The following is a 21276-nucleotide window of genomic DNA, read 5'->3' on the forward strand; positions in this document are numbered from 1 at the left end:
TCCAAATGTAATAGAATACACTTTTTATTCACCCACGCTCCACTCATAATCTCACCACTAGGTAGTTATAGTTAGAATCATGTTTCCATAGAAAAAGTATTTTTTTACTTGTCAATATCTTTGGCACCGTTTGAAGAATCTTCCTGAACTTTTCCCAAAAAAGTGTTGCTGTGATTCTTGTTGTGCATGGAAAGTTTCTGGGGAGTAAGAAAAGTTGTGTTTACCATGGTAATTGGCTTAGTACCTTTAGACATGTCTACAGCCCGAGCCACTGGATGGACTATCATCAAATTCGGCAGAAAGCTAGCTACCGGTACAGAAATCATGCTTTTGCTTATTTAGTGTAAATCTGTTCAGTAGTTTTTCAAAGATTGAAGGGAAAATAATTTTTTTATATTTCTGGCGGCGATGACTTTGCAAATAAATAGTGAAATTTGCAACTTTGTTGTGAATATTGGTGGCAAAAAAGCGTTGCAAATGGCTGACCGCAATCTGACTAGAAAGTTGCTGCCACCATTTGGTTTCCCAGGACACGGTCCCCGGGGGTAAAAATCCTAATTGAAAGTGGCAAAAGGGGTCAGGGTGAAGGTACCCTGACCCCAGGGGTGTGATAGAGGTGTGTTTTAGTGCCAAATTATTGGTTTAAAATAATTTTGCGTGACTATGCATGATATATGTGTACATTTGTGAATTATTTGTGAATATGGAAAAATTTGAAAGAAAAGTCACACTCCTTTATAAGCTAATTAATTCACTAATACATGCACTCAGCAACTAATGCGCCCACTCACAGACCAACTCAGACACTGATGCTCCCATTCACACCCACTCAGACTCACACACCCACTTAAACACTCACACACCTACTCACAGGTCCACTGACAGAGACAGGCCCTGTGCCCATCCATTGCTGCCCACTGTAGGAAAGTACCATCTTTCTTGGCATGTTACCCCCATTTTTACTTCTATGTCAGTAAGTTTTTGCATGTCTCACTGGGACCCTGCTGGTCAGGACCCCAGTGCTCAAAGTTTATTGCCTAATGTGTGTGTCTGTATAGTGCTTAACTGTGTCACTAAGGCTCTGCTAATCAGTATCTTTTGGACTCAGATCTGACCTCTCCCCAAGAATTGGGAAATAAGGCAGACAAGTGGGTTAGAACAAGAGTGAACAGAAAAGCTCATACATGGGGTGACATGGACAGCAAGAAGAAGGATGGTAAGTCACATGACAAGGGTGGGGACAAAGATAAAAAATCATCAGAGTCTTCATCAGGCCCACAAACATCCTCTTGGGGTGGTGGGTTCAAATCCTCTTCCCACAATCAGAAAAAGATATGGTGTTATCTGTGTAAAGCCAGAGGTCATTGGGCAAGTGACCCCACTTGTCCAAAAAGAAACGCCAAACCTCCCACCACCACAATCCCTACTGCAACCACTAATGCCCCTAGTAATAGCAGTGGTGTTGGGAAGAGCACTACTAATAGCCAATCAAAGGGTGTAGCTGGGCTCACCATTGGTAATGTAGTTGGGGTTGGTCTAGTTAGGGAGATCACTGAGGCTGTTTTAGTCTTTGATGGTGGCATTGACCTTGCCATTTTAGTTGCTTGTCCCCTTAATATGGATAAGTACAAGCAGCTACTCCTGATTAATGTTGTTCAGGTTGAGACCTACAGTGTCACAATGGTGATAGAGAAACTGGTTGCCCCTGAGCAGCACCTACTTGGTCATCAGTACTAAGTGATAGACGCCAATAGCAACCCTGTTAACCACCCCATGGCTGTTGTGAATCTCAATTGGGGGGGGGGGTTATTGGTCCAAAGAAAGTTGTAGTATCCACTGTTTTTCCTGTAGAATGTCTGCTAGGCAATGATTTGGAGACTTCAGCGTGGGCTGAAGTGGAGTTGGAGGCCCATGCAGCAATGCTGGGCATTCCTGGGCATATCTTTGCTCTTCCCGGGCTTAGGCCAAGAAGCAAAGAGGAGAGGGAAACATGGATTCTGGAATAATGGACCAAGTGCTCCCAAAAACTAGGGGTAAGAAGGGCAAACCTCTGTCCACTATGCCTCCCTCCACAGATGAGTCCCCTTGTGAGTAAGGGGAATTCTCTCCTTGTGAAGCACCTATACCAGAGGAGCTGGAAGCTGATACAGCTGAGCTTTTGGGTGCAGGGTGGCCTGCCAGGGAAGAGCTGAGTGTGGCACAGCAAACCTGTCCCACATTGGAGGGTCTCAGATAGCAAGCTGTCAAACAGCAGAATGGGGATGTCAATGACAGCCACAGAGTTTATTGGGAGAATAATCTCCTCTATACTGAAGCAAGTGCCCCTAAACCTTGTGCCATCAGGAGACTGGCCATCCCCATTCAGTACAGGGAATTCCTCCTAACTCTTGCTCATGACATTCCCTTGGCTTGGCATTTAGGCCAAAGTAAAACATGGGACAGACTTGTTCCACATTTTCACTGGCCCCATATGTCAGAAGACACAAAGGAGTTTTGTCACTCCTGTGTCACCTGCCAAGCCTGTGGCAAGACTGGTGGCACCCCAAAGACCCCCTTAATTCCACTGCCAGTGGCTGGGGTATGCTTTAAAAGGGTAGAGGTTCATATTGTTGGCCCCCTTGACCATCCAACAGCTTCTGTCAATAGATTCATCTGTGTGCTGGTGGACCATGCCACAAGGTATCCAGAAGCTATCCCCTTAAGGATCACTACAGCACCTGCAGTGGCAAAAGGCCTCCTGGGAATCTTTTCCAGGGTGGGTTTCCCTAAGAAATTTGTATCAGACAGAGGTAGTAACTTCATGTTTGCATACCTCAAGGCGATGTGGAGGGAGTATGGTGTTACCTACAAGTTCACCACCCCTTATCATCCACAAATTAATGGATTGGTTGAGAGGTTTAAAAAAACTCTCAAGTGCATGATCATGGGACTCTCTGAAAAACTCAGAAGGAGATAGGATGTCCTCTTGCCATGCCTCCTTTTCGCCTACAGGGAGGTACCCAAAAAAGGAGTGGGCTACAGCCCCTTTGAACTCCTATTTGGTCACCCTGCTCTTGTAAGCAGGGTTGGGAACAGCCTTTAAAACCTCCAAACCAAGACATTGTGGACTATGTGCTTGGCCTGAGATCTAGAATGGCTGAGTACATGAAAAGGCCACTAAAAACCTTCAGGCCAGCAAGAGCTCCAAAAGCAATGGCATGGCCAGAAGGCTGTCCTGACAGAGTACCATCCAGGACAGAAGGTGTGGGTATTGGAGCCTGTGGCCCCAAGAGCACTCCAGGACAAATAGAGTGGACCCCATCTAATTGTGGAAAAGAAAGGTAAGGTCACCTATTTGGTGGACCTGGGCACTGCCAGAAGCTCCATTAGGTGTTTTTTGTCAATCGCCTGCTACCTTACAATGACAGGGCTGACTTAACCCTGCTCATGGCCGCAGATGAGGGGCAGGAGGAAGAGAGTGACCCTCTCCCTGACCTCTTCTCCAACACTGAAGCTGATGGCTTAGTGGAAGGAGTGGTTCTTTCAGACTGCCTTACTGCTGAGCAGAAGGAAGACTATAACAATCTCCTAGGACAGTTTTCTGAACTCTTCTTACTCACACCTGGTACAACTACTTGGTGTGAACATGCAATTGACACCGGAGACAGTTTACCTGTCAAAAGTAAAATTTACAGGCAACCTGACCATGTCAGAGATTGCATTAAAACAGAGGTTAAGAAAATGTTGGATCTAGGAGTTTTTGAGACTTCTGATATCCCCTGGCAGTGGTGCTTGTCCCCAAAGCGCATAGCAATAATGGAAAGAGAGAAATGCGGTTTTGTGGACTATAGGGGTCTTAATACTGTAATCAAAACTGATGTACACCCTATACCCAGGGCAGATGAGCTAATTGATACACTGGCATCTGCCAAGTATCTAAGCAACTTTGATTTGACTGCAGGGTATTGGCAGATCAAATCGGCAGAGAATGCTAAACCAAAAACTGCATTTTCAACCATAGGGGGGCATTACCAATTCACTGTTATGCCTTTTGGTATGAAAAATGCACCTGCCACTTTTCAGAGGCTGGTGAATATATTCCTCCAAGGTTTGAAACCTTCCAGTGCAGCATACTTAGATGATATCGCTGTATTTAGCTCCACCTGGGATGACCACCTGGTCCACCTCTGGAAAGTTTTGGAGGCCCTGCAAAAGGCAGGCCTAACTATCAAGGCTTCAAAGTGCCAGACATGGCAGGGGAAAGTGGTTTATCTGGGGCACCTGGTGGGTGGAGAACAGATTGAACCACTACAGGGGAAGATTCAGACCATTATGGACTGGGCTCCCCCACTACACAGATCCAAGTCAGAGCCTTCCTAGGTCTTACTGGGTACTACAGGAGGTTCATTAAGAGCTATGGATTCATTTATGCCCCTCTTAATGACCACACCAATAAGAAAATACCTAAAAAAGGTATTGTGGACAGCTAGCTGTCAGAAAGCATTTAAGAAGCTTAAGCAGGCAATGTCCTCTGCACCTGTCTTGAAGAGCCCAAACTACTCCAAAAAATTAAGGCCCTCATTACAACCCTGGCGGTTACAAACAAACACAGCGGCGGTCACCGCCAACAGACAGGCGGAAGACAATGTATCACCCACACTATTATGACAGGCCAATCTGCCACCTTTTCCAGGGCGGATTCAACGCGAATAAAAACACGGCGGAAACAGGACTTGGAAGGGAAAACACTCAGCTCTACACAACCCACGAGGAACCAGTACGCCATGGAGCCTGAACTCCAAATACTCCCTGAAATAGTATTCCTGCTCCTCTACCGGGAACACGACGGTCGACGGCGACGACCACAGTGAGTACTGCACCTACAACACAGGGGAGGGAGGAGGGAAAAGAGAATGACAAACACACGCAACACCCCCACCCCACCCTCACGCACAACAACATACACACCAGTACATTTTGCAACATTACATTTACACCCCCACCCCCCTGGAAGAATGCAAGGACAAAAGGAAATGAGTTGAACGATTGTAATCAATAAAAATCCATTAGTCAAAACTGTATATACAGTATAAACAATTATGTACACCAACCAATCAAGTTTGGGTAGTGCACTATTCATAGTCTGTATACCACTGGGCCCAAAATGCATGGGCGAGGCCCACACTAGATACCAGACTCGAAACGGAGAGAACACTGCTGGGGCATCATATTGAAATGAAACAGGCACCTCAGGGGGAAGTTAAAGGGGGCACCTCAGCCGGATGAGCTGCTCCACGAGGGGGCTCCATGCCCGTTGATGTATCCTGGGGAGTGCAAAGCCACAGTCTCTCAAGTCTTTCCAGTGGGTGGGTTGACCACTGCTTTATCCTGGGGAGTGCAAAGCCACAGTCTATAAAGTCTCTACAGTGGGTGGGTTGCCCACTGCTTTATCCTGGGGAGTGCAAAGCCACAGTCTCTCAAGTCTTTCCAGTGGGTGGGTTGCCCACTGCTTTATCCTGGGGAGTGCAAAGCCACAGTCTCTCAAGTCTCTCCAGTGGGTGCTTTGCCCACTGCTTTATCATGGGGAGTGCAAAGCCACAGTCTCTCAAGTCTCTCCAGTGGGTGGGTTGCCCACTGCTTTATCCTGGGGAGTGCAAAGCCGCAGTCTCTCAAGTCTCTCCAGTGGGTGGGTTGCCCACTGCTTTATCCTGGGGAGTGCAAAGCCACAGTATCACAAGTGGATGCCTTACACCACTGGTTCTGGAGTGGGCTTTGTGCCCAGAGTGCTTCATCCTGCCAAGGACTGAGGTAGTGGATGTGATACTCCATTGGTTCTGGAGGGGGCTTTGTGCCCAGAGTGCTTCATCCTGCCAAGGACAGAGGTAGTGGATGTGATACTCCACTGGTTCTGGAGGGGGCTTGGTGCCCAGAGTGCTTCATCCTGCCAAGGACTTAGGTAGTGGATGCCTTTCTCCACTGGTTCTGGAGGGGGCTTGGTGCCTAGAGTGCTTCATCCTGCCAAGGACTCATGTAGTGGATGTGACATTCCGCTGATGGTGGTGCAACATGCAAGCTACCCATGCTTCTGGAACTGCCCACCAGCCTTGTACGACTGACCACTGGGGATGGCAGCCATGTTTGCGGTGGTGCCACTGGCTCAGGATGTTGCGGGGCCGCTGGCGGTGCTGGCGGCGGTGTCAGTAGTGGCGGTGCTGGTGGGGCGCTCATTGACTGCGGTGCTGGCAGCGGTGTCAGTAGCGGCGGTGCTGGTGGCGGGCTCACTGATGGCGGTGCTGGTGAAGGGCTCAGTGTCTGGGGGGCTGGCTGTGGTGTCAGTAGCGGCAGTGCTGTGGCGGGCTCACTGACGGCGGTGCTGGTGAAGGGCTCAGTGTCTGGGGTGCTGGTGACGGTGTCAGTAGCGGTGGTGCTGGCGGCGGACTCACTGATGGCAGTGCTGGTAAAGGGCTCAGTGTCTGGGGTGCTGGCGGCGGTGTCTGTGGTGGCGGTGCAGGTGGCGGTCTTGTCCGCCGTGCAGGGTGGCATCGACATGGACCTGCCTTTGATTTTCAGGCCCTTCCCCACCTTGGATGGTGGCGCAGCTGTCTTGCTACTTTCAATTTTTGTCTTGACTGAGCCCTTAATAGCAGGTGTTTTGGCCTTCTCCCTCCGGGATGTGGGCAACTTTTTCTGTTTTGGAGGTGGCGGAATGTCCTTGCCCTTGCCCTTTGGGACACTGGCAGCCCTGTTGCTTGACGCACTCCAAAATCCCGTTATTGCTGGCACCACTGTGCCCGGTGATGTGGTGAATGTGGTGCTGGGTTGGGACCTGGAAAGGTGGGCCCTAGGGGACGGATGGAGGGGGGGAGGTGTAGGGAAGAGGTCAACATTTGATAGGAAAAGTTTTTTAGATACACTGGGACGGGTAGATGGAGGGGGTATGGGAGTGGAGGAAGAGGTAGTGATTGTAGGAGGTGTTCGTTTGGTGACTTTGGTTGAAGGTGCATGGGCTGTAGGCTGTTGTGAGGTGGATGGCTGTTGGGTGGGTGTGTGACTGCATTTGTGTATTTTGGGAGGAGGGCTCACAGACACACTGGGAGAGGACACAGGGGATGTGTGAATGGTAGTGGGGGTGGTGAGTGCATGTGAGCGGTGTGTGGTGATGGACTTGCTGGTGATGGAGGTAGTGGCTGAGGATGTAGTGCATGCAGGTGTGAGTGGAGACGACACTGGGTGGGAGGAGGGAGACGTGGAGTGGGACACAGTGGAGGCAGTAGATGTTGGTATGTGTGAATGGGTATGATGATTGTGTTAGTGCCTGTGGGATGTGTGGTGCTTATGTTTGCCTGAGCCACCCTTGTGTGTTGAGGTGTGTGCCTGCTGGTCTTATGGTGTGCTTGGGAGAGGCTGAGGTACAGGGGACTGGGTCTGGGTGGAGGAAGTTGTAGGGGGGAGGCTGGACACAGGGACAATGGCTGCCATCAGTGCTGATGCCAGAGCCTGAAATGCTCTCTGCAGGGCTGCCTGGCCAGAATGAATGCACTCCAGGTATGCATTTGTTTGCTGCAACTGCCTCTCTACACCCTGGATGGCATTCAGAATGGTAGACTGCGCAACAGTGATGGAACTGAGGAGGTCAATAGCCTCCTCACTGAGGGCAGCAGGCCTGACTGGGGCAGGGCCTGAGGTGCCTGGGGCAAAGGAGATGGCCACCCTCCTGGGTGAGCGGACACGGGACACACCCTGAGGGGCTGCTGGGAGGGCGGTGCTTGTAGGGGGGATGGTGGCTGTACCTGTTGATGCGGTGGGCACAGAGGGGCCCGCCACCGCAAGGAAGCTCCAATCAGAGGAGGAGTCGGTGTCGCTGGTCTCTGCTCCTGTCCCTGCCGTGGAGCTCCCCTCGCCCTCCGTCCCACTGGTGACTTCAGACTCCGTTGTCTCACCCTCCAGGGCCATGTGGGATGCAGCTCCCTCCTGCTCCGGTGGCACTGCTCCTCCGCCTGATGATGCTAATGCACACAAGAACAGAGAGACCACAAAAGGGGGGGGGAGAAAGAAGAAAGACATGTTCAGTGCATGCAATACCGCTACAGTTGGCGGACACTACAGACACAGCAGCCCTCTGCACTACGCCATGCACTTACAGTTCCCTAATTAATCACAGGGACATGGGGTACAAGGCCTATGTCCAATTGCTGCACACATGGAGGTCACAGGAGCCTGACTAGGTGTGGATGGCTCTTACCACTGGTGGGGTTGGTGTGCCACATAGCCTGCGTCACAAAGGGTCCTTGCCTACAAAGCTAGCCCTGGCCTAAGGGAACCCACTGCCCACCTCCCCCAACCAGACACCTCCTAATGCATGCAGAGTCAGCTGAATGAGAGTGTAGTCACCCCCTTGTGGCTGTTGTGATGCCCCCAAGCGCCCATCCAACTCCGGATACGCCACTACCAGGATCCGGAAAATCAGGGGGGTCATGGTGCGACGGCCACCCCTCCCACATTGGGAGGCCATCCCCAGCTGGGCCTCCGCCGTCTTCTTGCTCCAGTGGTGAATGTCCTCCCATCTTTTACGGCAGTGGGTGCTCTGTCTGTGGTGGACCGCCAGGGTCCGGACGTCTTTGGCAATGGCACGCCAAATATCCTTCTTCTGGTGTGCGCTGACCTAGAGGAATAGTTCAGGGGAAAAGGAAAAACGTTAACCGTCTGGACCGTCACAGTCATTGGCCCACGTTCCCACCCTTGCCCTGATGCTCATACACTCACTGTCCGCTCATGCAGGCCTCAGTCCCCCCCATCTTCCATCCACACCACTCCAAACAGGCAGTGCCCATACAGCATGCTCATAGTGTACTCACCTGTTTGTCTGGAGGACCGTAGAGTAGCGTGTACTGGGGGAGGACCCCATCCACAAACTTGTCCAACTCCTCCGAAGTGAAGGCAGGGGTCCTTTCCCAAGACACATGAGCCATCATCGCTTCCAGACTGAGGTCACAGCAGCACTTGCAGTGTAGGTCCTCTCCTTTCGAAGGTCAGGTATCAAGTGGGTGAACAAAGTCAAAATTGTGGTCATTTCCGCGGCGGTGCGTACCATCACCGCCGGCGTACATCGTCATTTGCTCCTGGCACCCATAGGGCCCAATGTTAACCAATGCAGGATTGCGCCGCGGTCTTCGACTGCTTACCGTGACAGTGTACAACGCCAGCGCAGTTACCTCATATCCCCTTGTCCCACATTACAGGTTAGGCAGCTGCCATTTCAGGGGGCCACATGGCATTATTTTTTAATGCGTCACACAAATCTAGGCCTTGCATACACACAGAGACAGGCACAAGGCGGATTGACAAATGTGTGCAATAAATTCTTTTTTTACTACCCCAGGGTTGGTTGACTCTGTGCTCGCTGTTCTCGTCCATAGGGCACGTCCGCTGGGGCAGGTGAGGAGATGGCGGCATCCTCCGGTGTACAGACCGCTGGTGGACCTGTCGACAATGGAAGAGAGACATGTAATAGTCACCTACAGACTTCATCGTGCAACAATCCATGAACTGTGTGCCCAGTTGGAGCCAGACCTGATTTCTGCTATCCTCCATCCCACAGGAATCCCCCCTCTAGTGCAGGTCCTGTCAGTAATCCATTTCCTGGCAAGTGGGTCTTTTCAAAGTACAGTGGCCATGCCATCAGAAATGTCCCAGCCTATGTTCTCAAACGTGTTGTCCAGAGTGTTGTCTGCCCTGCTTAAACACTTGCGCAGCTACATCGTTTTCCCTCAAGTGGAGGATTTGCCTACAGTGAAAGGTGACTTCTATGCCCAACATCATAGGTGCCATTGATAGGACCCATGTGGCCTTGGTACCCCCCCCCCCCATAGGAGTGAACAGGTGTACAGAAACCCGAAGAGCTATCATTCAATGAATGTGCAGATGGTGTGTTCGGCCGACCAGTACATCTCCCTTGTGAACACCAAGTTTCCTTGCTTAGTGCATGACGCTTACATTCTGAGGAATAGCAGCATCCCTTATGTGATGGGGCAACTCCAGAGGCACTGTGTGTGGCTAATAGGTGAGGACAAGGACCCTTTACCCTGTGAATAGTTGTCTGGGGTTGTCCCTAAGGGTTAGTGTGTGTCTAACAGTTGTCCCTCGACATTTGCAAGTGACTCTGGGTACCCCAACCTGTCATGGCTACTGACCCCAGTGAGAAATCCCAGGACAAGGGCAGAGGAACGCTACAATGAGGCACATGGGCGAACTAGGAGGATTATAGAAAGAACCTTCGGTCCTGAAGACCAGGTTCCGGTCCCTCCATATGACCGGTGGTTCTCTGTACTACTCACCAAAGAAGGTGTGCCAGATCATCGTGGCCTGCTGTATGCTGTACAGTTTGGCTTTGCGACAACAGGTGCCTTTTCTGCAGGAGGATGGTCCAGAAGGATGTCTTATGGCAGCTGTGGAGCCTGTAGACAGTGAAGAAGAGGAGGTAGAAGAAATGGATATTGACAACAGAAACAACTTGATCCAGCAATACTTCCAGTGAGACACAGGTAAGAAGACATCACTGCCTCCTAGATCTTATACAATTGTTAGACCTATCATATGTCTGTCACTTTTACCCAGTGTATGGACCCTGACCTGTCACTTTGCCTTTCCATTTCACAGATGTTGGTCCCACTGTGTGACCTCTGCTATGTTACCTCATGGACCAGAGCTGTGTGACATAGGTCAATGGACATTTCTATTTTCCTCCGTTATAGCAAATACACATTTGTGAAAGCACAGACTGACTCCAGATTGTTTTGTGATTCAAGGGTGTTTATTTAAGTGCAAAATAGTGGAGGGGGTTGTAAAATGGTCAGGGGTGATGGTGGAGGAATACCCATGGCAGAGTCCAGTTATTTGTCTCACAGGTGCATTGTCCCAGGGGGCATAAGAAGTCGAGCTAGGGCAGTTTAAGGATGGACAGGGTGATGAAGTGGGACAGAAGGATGACATTCAGGGTGGTCTCATTTCTTGGCGGGGTCTTGGCATTGTTCTCTGTGTTTGTCCTGGATCTCAGGGACCGTTTGCAGGGTGGTTCTCCATCTGCAGGGGTTGGGGTGCTGGTGTCGTGGTCCTGTGGCGGTGCCTCCTGTCCACTAGCGCCGGCGGAGGTGGTGGGCAGTTCATCGTCCAGGCTAGTGTCAGGGGCCCCTTGTTGTGCCACAGTGTCCCTCCTGGTGTTCACAAGGTTCTTCAGCACCCCTACAATGGTGACTAGGGTGGGGTTGATGGACTTGAGTTCCTCCCTGATCCCCAAATACTGTTCCTCCTGCAGCCACTGGGTCTCCTGAAACTTGGCCAGTACCGTTGCCATCGTCTCCTTGGAATGATGGTACCCTCCCATGATGTTGGAGAGGGCGTCGTGGAGAGTGGGTTCCCTGGGCCTGTCCTCCCCCTGTCGCGCAGCAGTCCTCCCAGTTCCCCAATTTTCCTGTTCCTCTGTCCCCTGAACTGTGTGCCCACTGCCACTGCCCCCAGGTCCCTGCTGTTCTTGGGTTTGTGGGTTTGCCTGGGTTCCATGTAGTGGTGGACACACTGGTGCTTGACGTCTCCTGGGGACAGAGGGATGGGCCCGCTGGGTGGGTGCTATGCTGGTGTTTCCTGAGGGGGGAGGCTCTGTGGTGGCATGTGCCAGTGTGTGGGGAACCGACTGTCCCGAGATCCCAGATGTGCCGGGCTGATCATCTTGATCCAGTTGGACAGAGCTGCTGTCATCACTGTGGGCCTCTTCTGTGGTGGGGGGGGGGGGGGGTGGACATGTCTGGAACCTCCTGTCCGGTGACGTTGGGTAGGGGTCCTGCAGGGGTGTAAAGGCATGATTTTTGCATCTGTGTGTGCCATTGTGTGCAATGGGTGGGTGACCCTGTACCCCAGTGCTTACATTCTTGTGTAGGACCTTGTGTGATGATTGTTTTGGGGTCTGTGTGGGTATCTGTAGTGGACATGCTCTGGTGATGGGTGCCCCTGCTTTGTTGTTGCATGCAGGGCATGGTGTTGGGGTGGGTGGTTTGTGACAGTGTGACATATGTGAGATGTTGGAGTGATGGGGGTGAAGGTGAAGGTGGGGGTATGTGATAGCATGCAGGTAGGTTGGGGGATATGGTAGTAAAGAGTTGACTTACCAGAGTCCATTCCTCCTGCTAGTCCTGCGAGGCCCTAAGGATGCAGTATAGCCAAGACCTGCTCCTCCCATGTTGTTAGTTGTGGGGGAGGAGGTGGGAGTCCGCGGCCAGTCCTCTGAACTGCAATCTGGTGTCTTAAGACCACGGAACGCACCTTCCCCCGTAGGTCGTTCCACCTCTTCCTGATGTCATCCTGTGTTCTTGGATGCTGTTCCACTGCGTTGACCCTGTCCACGATTCTGTGCCGTAGCTCCATCTTCCTAGCTATGGACGTGTGCTGCACCTGTGATCCGAATAGCTGTGGCTCTACCCGGATGATTTCCTCCACCATGACCCTGAGCCTCCTCAGAGAACCTGGGTTGTATTTGCAGTGCCATGGGGTGGTGTGGGTGATGTGTGAGGTGGTGTGTGTTGTGATGTGTGAGGGGATGTGTTTGTGTGTGTTGTGTGAGGTGCATGGATGTTGTGTGAGTGTTGTGTGCCTTTGGATGCTAGTTTGTTGATGGTGGTGTCTCTCTCTGACCTTCTTTAGCAATTCTGGTCGTAAGGGTTTGTGGGTGATGCGGGTGTGTGTTTTATATTGTATTTGGTGTGTGGGAGTGGTGTGCGTATGTGTATCAGGTGTGTGTATTTAGAATTGTCCAATGTGGTTGTGTTTTGTAAATGTGTGTGTATTTTGAGCGCGGCGGTGTGTATCGCCAATGGAATACCGTGGTTAAAAGACCGCTGCATGGATCCGTGGGTCGTGATAGTGTAGGTGTATTCCTGTTGACGTGACGGTGGAGGTTTTGTTATTGGCAGTTTATCACTGACCTTTGGTGTGGCGAACTTGTGTGGGTGTCTAGATTTTGGCAGATTCCGAGATGTGGGTCGTATTAGCTATAGCGGGATTCCACCACCGCAGCGGAGTGTTGGCGGTCTTCTGCGCGGCAGTAAGTGGGATTTACCGCCAATGTTGTAATGAGGGCCTAATTGTCCAAACAGATGCTTCTGAATTAGGGGTAGGGGCTGTACTATCATAACTTAACTCAGAGGGCCAGGACCAACCTGTTGATTTTATCAGCAGGAGGTTAACCCCTAGAGAAAAGGATTGGTCTGCCATAGAGAGGGAGGCCTTTGCTGTGGTTCGGGCCTTGAAGAAGCTGAGACCCTACTTGTTTGGGACTCACTTCATTGTCCAAACAGACCACAAACCTCTATTTTGGCTTAAACAATTGAAAAGTGAAAACCCTAAATTGTTGAGGTGGGCCATTTCCCTACAGGGTATGGACTTTACAGTGGAACATAGGCCTGGGAGTACCCACTCCAATGCAGATGGGCTCTCCAGACATTTCCACTTAGACAATGAAGACTCATCTGGGCAAGGTTAGCCATATTGTCCTTCGTTTGGGGGTACGATGTAGGAAAGTACCATCTTTCATGGCATGTTACCCCCTTTTTTACCTGAATGTCAGTATGTTTTTGCCTGTCTCACTGGGATCCTGCTGGTCAGGACCCCAGTGCGAATAGTTTATGACCTAACGTGTGTGTCTGTATAGTGCTTAACTGTGTCACTGACGCTCCGTTAACCAGAACCTCAATGCGTATGCTCTCTCTGCTTTTTAATTTGTCACTATAGGCTAGTGACTTAATTTATCAATTTCAATTGACACACTTGACCCCCCCTTGTCCCTAGTATATGGTACCTAGATACCCAGGGCATTAGGGTTCCTTATGAGCTGCAGCATTTCTTTTGTCACGCATAAGGAGCTCAAACAAACCCTTTCAAAGGACTGCCACTGCAGCCTGTGTGAAATAATACACACATTATTACACAGCCCTTTTCACTGCACTTAATTAACTTATAAGTCACCTATATGTCTAACTTTCATTTAATGAAGGCTAGGTGCAAAGTTACTAAGTGTGAGGACACCATTACACTAGCAAAGGTGCCCCCCATATAATACAGGGCCAATCCCAGAACTTTGTGAGTACGGGGACGCCATTACACGTGTGCACTATATATAGGTCAATACCTATATGTAGCTTCACAATAGTATCCCCGAATATGGCCATGTAAGGTGTCTAAGATCATGGAAATGCCCTCCCATTCCAATTCTAGTATTGGAGAGCCAATTCCATGCATCCTCCACCATGGACCCACAGTACTGCCAAACCAGATCTCTGAGGCTTGCAATGCAGCTGCAGCCACCTCACAGACAGGGTTCTGCCCTCCTGGGATCTGAGCAGCTCCCTTTAGAAATAGGTGGTACAGGCTGGGGAGGTGTCTTTACTTGTGTCTAAGTACTGTGTGACTATATGTGGCATTGCGGGAGCTTTGCATGTCTTCTAGTTCAGCCTAAGCTGCTCTGCTATAGCTACCTCTATCAGCCTCAGCCTAAGCTGCTAGAACACTACTACATTTCAGTGATAAGGGATAACTGGACCTGGTGTAAGGTGTAAGTACCCAAAGTACCCACTACAAACCAGGCCAGCCTCCTTCACCCACAGCCAAAGGACATGCGTGGCGCAGGGTTGGGTGGTCATAAGGGCTTGGCTGCAAGACCTGACTGTGGATGATGGAGTTGGACTAACGTGTTGTAATTAAAATAGCTAAAAAAACATATAAATTCACTGAAAAACCTAAAGGTTACAGGGACGTTATAGTTAGGTTCGGAACTTGCTCGCACAAAACCACAGAATTTCAGCAGTTATAGTTAGAGTTCACACCCTAATGTAACTATAATTCACACTTTCGCCATGTACGGCTAATTACTCCACATATTATATAATTGATGAGATCTTGTTTGGCATCTTTGATATTATTACTACAACATAATAAAATTACTGATAAAAAAAACTGGGCGACACACACAAGTAACCTCACATTAACAAGCACACTCACAGAAAGCCACATTCACACCTGCAAATGCACAGTACACACACTACGGCCATCACACACACGTGCCAAAACCACACACCTACCCCCAAAACACAGCACTGGCACAGTCACACACAACAACACACAACACCACCGAACAACACTACAACACCACAACCTCTAAATGAGGAAAGCATTGGCAACCACTCAAAATAGACACTACTCATTGACAAATCACACATACAACACAACGTACCACCAACAGTGAGTGGACACACCCTATCACACAACCATACAATGCAGCATTTGACATACCCTGCAAACACGCATCACAACGTATCTCACATATCATTTACCACATACGCTCATGCACACAGTCCAAGCACATAAAGGCACAAAACACTGCAACAAACACCACTCAATACCATCACAACAACATGTCCCCAACTAACACATGCCCATCACACAACATGCACCAATCACTCTGGGACAAATGCACTGCATACAACCTCACATGCTGCCCAGACAATACAGCTAGTACAGCCACTACTTACACACAAATACTCACGCACAAGAAAAGAAATGCAGGACAAAGATGCAACATCGAAACCAACAACTGGTTGGTCCAAATATTTATTAAGGGAATAAATACTCGAAAAATGTTCAAGGCCATAGGCCAGTCCAATATAACAATGTGCAGCATGCACACAATTCACATGTGTGAGCCCCCAACTTGACTCCTAACTGCCTTGTAACCTCAGGGAATAGGGGTGGCTGGGGGGAGTTGGGGCTTTGAACTGGGAGAGGGACCTTTGGGATTGGACTTGGGAGGGGGCTGGTTTGGTTCTAGGCTTAGAAGAGGGTTGGGTACTCTTGGGAGGGATAGACTTCTTGGCAGGAGGAGGAGTATGGGTACTTGCAGGCAGGGCAGGAGAGGTCTTGAAGGTGGAAGGGTCAGACTTTGGGAGGAACACAGAACATTTGGGGGTATCACTGGGTGAGAGAGGAGTAGGGAAAAGGCAAACCCCGAAAGGAAAGCTTTTTTACACACACAGGGATGGTCATTGCAAAAGGGTTTGTGTAGGAAGGAAGAGAAAGTGGTTGTCTGAGGTGTTGGAGTGGATGTCTTGGGTTCATGTTTGTGTGAGGTATGCTTGTGGTGGTGGGTGTCTGTTGGGTGGGTGAGTGTGGGCATTTATGTGTCTTGGGAGGAGGGGGTGGAGGTGCTGGGAGATGCTGTGGTGGGTGGGTGCGTGTCTGTTGGGGTAGTGACTGCAAGTATGGTGGATGTGCTGCATGTAGGCATGTCTGTGGTTGTGGTGTTTATGAATGTGGTGACTGGAGTGGATGTCTGAGGGTCTGCTGTTGTGCTGTCTGTGGGTGAGATAGGTGTGGTGGCTGGATCTGTGAGTGTTGGTGTGGTGTCTGCAGGTGTGTCTGGTATACTGTCTGTGAAGCTGGGGGAGGTGGAGGTGTCAGGGCAGGTTGTGACTGTGGCTGTGTCTGCAGGTGTATATTGCTTGTGTCAAGTCCATACCATTGAGGGTCCCTGCTTTAATATATTAGCTCATCAAGGGAAATGTAAACACTTAAAAATGAAAAAACTAGAGCCATTTTTAAATTACACTCTAAAGATCCATATATAGAACAACAATTATACATTTATTCGATATAAATTTAAAGCGTATGTCAGAAACTCATGCTCTAACAAGTTCCAACATAAAATGTGCAAACTCGCATTATTTTGATTAACTTAAAAATGCTTTATCAGATCTATCCTATATTTCATCAATGTATTTATTCTATGTTATATTATATTACCGGCATAAATAAGCTAAACAACACTATCCACAAAAATGATCAAAAAAGACACAAAACCAAAATTACTACATATAAAACCCCACATCGAACTACAAATAACCAGCATTTATACCACATTTGTACTCAGACTCAACCATACAATACTAATGACTAATATATACTACAACTTCTAATACAAAATTCATCCTAGAGTCATATACAGACAATTCAAATATATATACACATATGTTTTTACAAAAAAATCAATAGCTTCATATGATTAAAAAAACCTTTTAGATAAAACAGTATCAATTAACAAAATTCCACCAGAACCCAAAGCCTACGTGCGTTTGGGTATTCCTCTCATAGTGAGACCACCTTCCTCAGGGCAGTTCTAGTCCAAAATTCATATGGGGTAGGAAAAAAAGCCACAGTTGGAACAAGCGTGCTGAGCTATATTTTATTTCTTTTAGATACAGCCACTTCTATTTATATTATATAAACACAAAAACATAGTAGACATCCTTAGAACTTAAGAGACAATACATCCTGGTGATCCATACAATCCACAAGTGAATATAAAAATAAAAGAAAAAATACAAATACCAATAATAATAAAAGTGTGAAAAGATGAAAAGATGAACAAAATAAACAAAAAAGAGAAAACGAAGATAATAATAAAGATAAAATTAACAAGAAAGGAAAGAAAAGAAAGAAAAAGAACAATAAAAGAAACAAAGAAACAATAGAATAGAACGGAGTGAGGGTCAAATTCGATCTAATCATTTTTTATCCTGGAGAGGGACATACAGGACCAGGTTTAGGAATCAACAAGGAGGAAAGTATCACAATACAGATAATTCCCAACATGTACTTCAAACCAGGAGACAACAGTATGGGAGGGATTGAATTCCATTCTGGTGTTCAATCTTAGTTCCATCCAAATAGAGGGAATACAAGTACTCTACTTAAAAATGGACTCTCCTTTGTCCCTAGTGTTCCTGTCAATCAATTTGGACTGATGAAAGATCTGTTCTCCTTTTTTAGGTGTATTAGACTACAGAGATTTTTTGAAGGAAGAGATAATAATACTGAGGCGAACCTGTCAGGTTTGAGACCAGTATCAACTTTTACTCCAAGCCTTAATATATTGGGCCAGAATCTTTGAGAGTGTAATTCTGGACTGGATACTGGTAAGTCAAATCTTAACTACCTTATCCCCCTCACCCTACCTGCATGCCATCACAAACTTCTACCCTCACCCCATCACTCCAGCACCTCACATATACCGCACTAACACAACCCACCCATCCCAATACCAAGCCCTGCATACAACAACAATGCATGGATATCACTCACAGACCTGCATGGACACCCATCACCCCAGCATGCCCCATAGAGAGACTCACCCAGCCCACAAAATCACCACTCACACAAGGCCAAGCCGACAGGGAAATCACAATCATACAGGGAAACACACCCATGCATAAGATGGCACACGCAGATACATTAACAATGCATCTGCATCCCAACAGAATCCCTACCCAATGTCACCGTAGAGGAGGTGCCAGCTACATCCAGTCTCCCTCAGAAGAGGCCCACAGTGAAGACAGCATCTCTGCACGCCTGGATCAGGATGACCAACCTGACCCATCAGGGACCTCTGGACAGTCGGTTCCCCTGCCACAGTCCCAAACCACCACAGAGCCCCCCCCCCTCCAGAAACACCACCACAGCACCCACCCAGTGGGCCCATGCCACTGTCCCCAGGACACATCAAGCAGCAGTGTGTACACAACTACAGGGACCCCAGGCAAACCCCCTAACCCAAGCAAATCAGGGACCTGGGGTCAGTGGCAGTGGGCACACGGTTCAGGGGACAGAGGCACAGGACAACAGGGAAGCTCGGAGGATTGCTGTGTGACAGGGGGAGGACAGGCCCAGGGAACCCACTCTCCACGAGGCACTCTCAAACATCATGGGAGCATACCACCATTCCCAGGAGACCATGGGTACGGTAAATGCCAAGTTTCAGGAGACCCAGCGGCTGCAGGAGGGACAGTACCTGGGGATCAGGGAGGACTTGACCAACATTTACACCATCCTGGTCACCATTGCAGGGGTGCTGGCTGAATTGGGCAAGACCATGAGTAGGCAGTGGCACAACAAAGGGCGCCTGACACTAGCCAAACCGAAGAACAGTCTTCCACCTCCACCGATGCTAGTGGACAGGAGGCCCCGCCACAGGTACAACAGGCGACCAGCATCCCACCCCCTGCAAAAGGAGAACCACCCCGCAAACGGTCCCTGCGATCCAAGCAGAAGACAAAGAACATTGCCAAGACCCCCACCAGGAAATAGGACTCTCCTGATAGTCACCCTTCTGTCCCACTCTGTTCCCCTGTCCAACTTGAACTGCCATTGCTCCCCTTCCTATGCCCCATTGGACAATGCACCTGTGATACCAAGAGACTGGACTCTACCATTGACATTCCTCCACCATCACCCCACCCCCTTGCACATACCCCTATACTTATTAGCACCTAAATAAACACCCTTGAAACAAATACCAATCTGTAGTCATTGTAATGAATCTCAAATGTATTAGTACAACATTCTCCAAGCATTGCAACGTATATGTATAGTGAAATATACTATAGGATGACCTTTGGTGGGCAGCAGCACATATAGCAGGAGCCAGAATGGGGCACACATATCTGAAAATAGAGAATCCAAAAGGAACAGTCAGTGGCCATAGACATAGGGTAAGAGGTTGCCATGTACAATTTCCAACAGGTTACTGAAATGTTAAGTGGAGTTACAGTCTCTTACCTGTGTGTCAGTGGAAGTACTGCTGTATTATGTTTGTTCTTTTGTCCACATCTTCTTCCTCTGCCTCCTCTTTGTCACTGTCCACAGACTCCACTGCTGCCACAAGATCATCTCCAGGCTCATCCTCCTGCAGAAAAGGCTCCTGGCGTCTCAAGGCCAGGTTGTGCAACATACAGCATGCCATGATGATCTGGCACACCTTCTTTGGTGAGTAGTACAGGGATTGACCAGTCAGATGAGGCACCGGAAACTGGCCTTCAGTAGGCTAAAGGTTCTCTCAATTATCCTCTTTGTATGCCCATGTGCCTTATTGTAACGTTCCTCTGCCGTTGTCCTGGGATTCGTCACTGGGGTCAGTAGCCATGAGATGTTGGGGTAACCACAATCACGTGTAAATATCAAGGGACAACTGTTAGACACACACTAACCCTTAGGGACAGCCCCATACCCAGACACCTACTTATGCTGTGTGGGGACCTTGGGCTCACCCATTAGCCACACCAGTGCCTCTGGAGTTGTCCCATCACAGATGGGATGCTGCTATTCCTCAAGATATAGGAGTCATGCACAGAGTCAGGATATTTGGCATTCACGTGAGAGATGTACTGGTCCACCAAACACACCATCTGCACATTCATCGAGTGATATCTTTTTCTATTCCTGTAAACCTGTTCATTTCTCTGTGGTGGGGGGACAAATGTCACATGTGTACCAACAATGGCACGTATGATGTTGGGGATATGTCCCAGGGCATAAAAGTCAGCTTTCACTGTGGCCAATTCATCCACCTGGGGGAACACGATGTAGCTGCGCATGTGTTTCAGCAGGGCAGGCAGCACACTGATCAACACGTTGGAGAACATTGGCTGAGACATCCCTGATGCGATGGCCACCGTAGTTTGAAAGGAACCACTTGCCAGGAAATTGAGCACTGACAGGACATGCACCAGAGGGGGGATTCCTGTGGGCTGGGGGATAGCAGACAACAGGTCTGGCTCCAATTGGGCACACAGTTCTTGGATTGTGACACGTCCTCCATTGTCGACAGGTCCACCAGTGGTCTGTACACTGGAGGATGCTACCATCTCATAATCTGCCTCAGCGGTTGTAGCCTATGGAGAAGAACGGTGAGCAGAGGGTCATATTTCCACATAGATTGCATTAATATTGCCAAATTTACGTCACAGAAGCAGTATGTGAAGTCGAGAGTCAGATGATGTGCCTATGTCTGCTGTGACGCAGTTAGGTGCCATGCCATGTGCCCCCCTGAAATGGCAGCTGCCTGACCTGTGAGGAGGGACAAGTGGAAATGAGGTAAGTGTGCTGGCATTGTGCACTGTAGCGGTGACCACCCTGCAACTGCGCAGTGGTTATCATTAGGCCCTATGGGTTCCAGGAGCCAATGGTGATGTACGCCGGTGGTGACGGTACGCACCGCCGCGGACATCACCGCAATTTTCTATCTCTTCACTTACTTGCTACCTGACCTTCAACAGGAGAGGACCTACACTGCAAGTGCTGCTGTGACCTGAGTCTGGAAGCGACAATGGCTCATGTGTCTGGGGAAAAGGCCCCTGCCTTCACTGCAGAGGAGGTGGAGAAACTGGTGGATGGGGTCCTACCCCAGTACACATTACTCTACTGTCC

The sequence above is a fragment of the Pleurodeles waltl genome, chromosome 1_2, assembly GCF_031143425.1.
Source record: "Pleurodeles waltl isolate 20211129_DDA chromosome 1_2, aPleWal1.hap1.20221129, whole genome shotgun sequence".
NCBI lineage: Eukaryota > Metazoa > Chordata > Amphibia > Caudata > Salamandridae > Pleurodeles > Pleurodeles waltl.